The sequence below is a fragment of the Triticum aestivum genome, chromosome 7B, assembly GCF_018294505.1.
Source record: "Triticum aestivum cultivar Chinese Spring chromosome 7B, IWGSC CS RefSeq v2.1, whole genome shotgun sequence".
Taxonomy (NCBI): Eukaryota; Viridiplantae; Streptophyta; class Magnoliopsida; order Poales; family Poaceae; genus Triticum; species Triticum aestivum.
In genome coordinates this window covers 246,966,285-246,971,132 of record NC_057813.1, presented here as the reverse complement: position 1 = coordinate 246,971,132, position 4,848 = coordinate 246,966,285, and the positions used below count along the sequence as shown (strand labels likewise).

Below are 4,848 nucleotides of genomic sequence, written 5' to 3'. Positions count from 1 at the left end.
TTAATAAGATGTGGGACATTATTTTCTTACATATGTAAGTATCTATTAAATATATGATGACAATAAAAATAATATATGATAACATATAAAATAATTTAAATATATATAATATAGTAAGAAGGGAAACATAAGTTGGACATGGCGTTCCTATTCTTATATAGAAAAACAGAACAAACCTCTGCGTTTTCTTCAAAAAAAATACATAAATTGGGCTGCCAAAAATAAAACCTCGGATGGGAGGTCCATAGGCCGGTCGATACATGACGGCCCTAAGAAAATACAAAGAGGCCCTCCCATCCGAGGTTGTGGGTTGCGCATGTTAAAAATGAAAGCCTAGACGGGGCAGCCCAAAACCACGTCCAACACTTGCCAAAACTTCGTCCCTCGTTTTCTCTGTGTTTCGCACACTCGACATTGTGTGGGCATTTTGACTGTGCATCATATGAAGATGTGCTATGCATGAATGTTGATCAGCATGATGTTAGCTGTGACGCCCTCGATTCAATCGTACACTAATCATACACGCAAATGTGTACGATCAAGATCAGGGACTCACGGGAAGATATCACAACACAACTCTAGACACAAATTAAAATAATACAAGCTTTATATTACAAGCCAGGGGCCTCGAGGGCTCGAATACATCAGCTTGAATACAAACGAGTCAGCGGAAGCAACAATATCTGAGTACAGACATAAGTTAAACAAGTTTGCCTTAAGAAGGCTAGCACAAAAGCATCTACGATCGAAAAGGCAAGGCCTCCTGCCTGGGAGCCTCCTAACTACTCCTGGTCATCGGCGGTCTTCGTCACGTGGTAGTAGACGCCCTCGGTGTAGTAGCAGTAGTCAAAGGTCTCATCTGGCTCCTGGACTCCGTCATCTGGTTGCGTCATCCGAGAAAAATGGAAAAGGGGAAAAAGAGGGAGCAAAGCAACCGTGAGTACTCATCCAAAGTACTCGCAAGCAAGGATCTACACTACAGATGCAACATTATCAAAGAGGGGTTGTATATGTGGACTGGGCTGCAGAAATGCCAGAATAGAGAGAAGCCCTAGTCCTATCGAAGACTAGCATCTTCTGGAAACCACCATCTTGCAGCAAACAAGAGGGAGTAGAGTAGCATAAAGTAAAGTGGTAGTAGTGTTATCAACCTCGGCCAGAGATCCTTTCTCGACTCCCTGCGAGAAAGCAATCCCAGAGCCATACAATCCAGTTATCATCACAATCAAATCCTCATCACCGTCCAGTTCTCATCACAAGTATCAAGTTCTAATTGTATCGATCGGGATACAACTCCAAGTGTCCGTTACCGTAGGACAGGCTATGCATAGATTAGTTCTTCCCTGCAGGGGTGCACCAACTTACCCACCAAGCTCGATTGACTCCGGCCGGACACACTTTCCTGGGTCATGCCCGGCCTCGGCCAAACAATACGCCGCAACCCGACCTAGGCTTAATGGAGAGGTCAAGCATGCCGGACTAAACCTATGCCCCCAGGGGTCATGGGCCATCGCCCCGGAAACTCCTGCACATTGCGTGGGCGGCCGGTGAGCAGACCTAGCTACCTCCCTAAAAAGGCAGGAGCTTACCGGTCCAACCCGGCGCACGCTGCTCCGTCGCTGACGTCTATTAAGCTTCGGCTGATGTACACGACGCAGAACGCCCATACTATGCCCACGTGATGGTTAGTGCTATCAGGCCAGAGGCCCCTCGGATCAAATATCCAAATCGTAGTGGATTAGGAACGCGCGGTAACAAGCAGAGACTCACGAAAGATGTGACCCCGTTGCCCCGTCTCGAGGACTTGCGGCAAGGGCTAGGAATGCCCGGCCACGCCTCGTAATTATCTCGCGGGCACCCTCCAGGTCAACCCGACTCCACATCACTCGCAATTAAGCTCGCGCGGGTACCCCTCAGGGTCGACCCGTCTTTCCAAGTAACAGTGGTAAAGTCCAAGTATCCGTGTGTCCAAACATTAAGGGGAAAACCCGAGGAATCACCCTCGGTGAATTCCACTCGATGTAATCATCAAGGTGAACGTAAGAGGATCCACCCTCGAGGTTCACACTTGAGGGGTTGCACGACAGAGCCGTATCGGAAATGGTTAAGGAGGAAATCACCCTCGATGACCACGACCGAATAGCTACACTACAGATTAACATCAGAAGTGCTGTAGAGGTCTCACCCTCGGCACTCGATAGTAACCCAGCAGTGTCGAGCAACTAAGGGGAAAGTGATGTGCGGTGCCGGGGCCTGGTCTTCAATCCCGTTGATCGGGTCTTCAATGATGAAGCAGGGGCAACAAGGACAAGGTGGGGGTCACTGATGGATCACTAACCAACCTATACTAAGCAGTTTAGGATAAGCAGGTAAGGTACAACAGCAGATACAAAAGCAGGCTATGCATCAGAATAGGAGCATACAATAACAGTAGCAAAATCTAATGCAAGCATGAGAGAAAGGAATGGGCGATATCGGGATGATCAAAGGGGGGGCTTGCCTGGTTGCTCAGGCGAGAAGGAGGGGTCATCGGTGACGTAGTCGATCACAGGGGCATCAGCATCGTCACGGGGTCTATCGAAGAGAAGAGGGGGGAGAAACAGTAAATACATAGCAAGCAAGTGCATAACAGGATAACAGGCAGAGCTAGACGTGTTCTAACGCGATGCTACACGATACCGGCGAAGGGGGAAGTCAACCGGGAATGTTTTCCCGGTTCCGGACCTGTGTCAGACAGATGACCAGCAGGGGAAAGTTCCATGTTCAGATAGTTAGAGGCATCTGACAGGTAAACAGACCGCGTGTTTGTATTTGTCTCGTCGTTTTGAGCAACTTTCATGTACAAAGTTTTTCCATCCGAGTTACGGATTATTTGATATTAATTTTCAAAGATTTAAACAATTTCTGGAATTCTGGAATAACCTAAATTCGAATTTAAACAGTGTATTAGTTTTTATACACCCAGGCAGTTAGCCCATTAGAATGAAAGGTGGGTCCATGGGCTGAGTAAGCATACACAGTCAGCAAGTCAACAGTCAAAGTTTGACCTGTCAAAGTGTGAATAGTGGCCATGGGGCCTACTTGTCATTGACTGCTGTTTTAACTAAAGTGCTAAACAGATTTATTTAGCATGGGGATCCACATGTCATCTACACATAGGCTAATGTAACCACTAATTATCATCTACTGGTCCGTCTAAACAGGGGCTATCCCCATTGGCCATGGCACAAGCCGGCCACTAGTGTGCTTGGGCATGCACGCACGGTGTGCTTGGCCAAGCCGGCCACTGGGGCACCACAGCCAGCAGCTACAACAGCAGTAGAGCAGCGATACTAGCGGCCGTATACATCAGCAGCAGAGGCGGCACCTAGCAGGGGTTGCAGCAAAGCAGCCGCACCGACGAGGCAAGCAGAGCAGCAGGTACAGGCAGCGGGCGACAGCAGTAGCGCACGGGAGCAGCAGGAAGGAGGAACGACAGCAGCGCAACGGCAACGGCAGGAAGCAGCAGCACACGCAAGCAGTAGCAGTGCGACAGCAACGGCGATAAGCAGAGCAGGAGGGTCGCGGGCGGCTGCGGGGGAGCACCTTGGACGCGGTCAAGGTGAGCGACGGCCAACGCCGGGCGTGGCGGACGCGCGCACAAGGGCGTGGGGCACCCGGGAGTGCGGTCGGGGCGAGGCAAGGCGCGGCCCGGGCGGGCGCGCTGGGGCGCAGTTGGTCACGGCCAGAGGCCGGTGAGCGCGGCCAGGGAGTGCGAGTAGTGCAACTCCGGGCAGGGAAGGTCGGGCGGTGGCCTACGTCGACGGAAACTATGGGGAAAGGCGGGGGATTGGCGCTGCTCACCGAGAGGAGGTCGGTGGTGAGCTCGTACGAGGCCGGGATGGACGAGGTGATGCGGATCGACGTCGAGGCCGCGGCGATGTACAAGATGAAGATGGTGGCGATGGCGAGTGTACGGGCCTTCCCCGCTCGATTCGGTCCTCGGGATGGACGAAGTGGACCGTGGCAGTCCTTCTGGGCGTCTTCTCGCGGCGCGGGGAGCACGGTGGTCGCGGCCATGGCGACGGCAGCAGCGGTTTCACGCGAGGAGAAGAGAGAGAGCGAGGGAAAGGGGGAAGTGGGGGGCTAGGGTTCGTCCATGGGCAGAGGGGAATCGGGTGGCATCCTTATCCTCGTGGGGGAGACGGCGGATGCTCGGCACGCGGCCATCTGAGCAATGGACGAGTGTTGTTCGTCCAGCACGCCCTTGTGAACAGAGATAGGAGAAGGTGCTAGGGTGGGCTGGGCCTGTGTTGTGCACATTGGGCCTAAGTGCATAGTGATCCACCTCATCTTTTCTATTATCTTTCTGCTCTCAACTGTTAGGCACTGTTTCACATTTTAATTAAATTCAAAAGAATTTTGTTGCACATGAAACTTGTCACATAAAAACCTTGCAATGCTTTGGGATATAACCACAAAGTATAGGGGCATTTTGTAGCGTACAATTAATCCTTTATTTTTGAAAGGACCAATTTATTTGCTGTTGGAACACTTATAAAATTCCTAGGGATTTATCTGTGGGTCAAATGAAGTTAGTTCCAAAAGAAAATGATCTGGTGTATTTATAGAACTATTCGGACATTTTAGTTTTATAGTTCGAGGGAAAAATAATTTGACTTGTCTTATAAAAAAATGAATTTAAGGTCGGTTTGGAACAAAGGGAAGATTAACAAAAATTAATTATGATGACATGGCACCATTAACAGGAGTTTACTATAGCATGACACCCGGGGTGTTACATTAGCTGGCTGGTAGTTCCATTTTTGACCATGAATAAAACTTCCAACATGATGTTAACCCTGTTTG

The 4,848-nt window shown here is 50.0% G+C and overlaps 1 long non-coding RNA gene across 1 annotated transcript; it reads right to left on the bottom strand.

Moving 5' to 3' along the window:
- Nucleotides 1-579: 579 nt before the first annotated feature.
- Nucleotides 580-4,361, bottom strand: LOC123158177 (uncharacterized). Its single transcript, XR_006479273.1, has 2 exons — nucleotides 3,844-4,361; nucleotides 580-880 (listed from the first exon to the last, which is right to left on the bottom strand). It is a non-coding gene; the product is annotated as an uncharacterized lncRNA (long non-coding RNA).
- Between the last annotated feature and the right edge of the window lie 487 nt (nucleotides 4,362-4,848).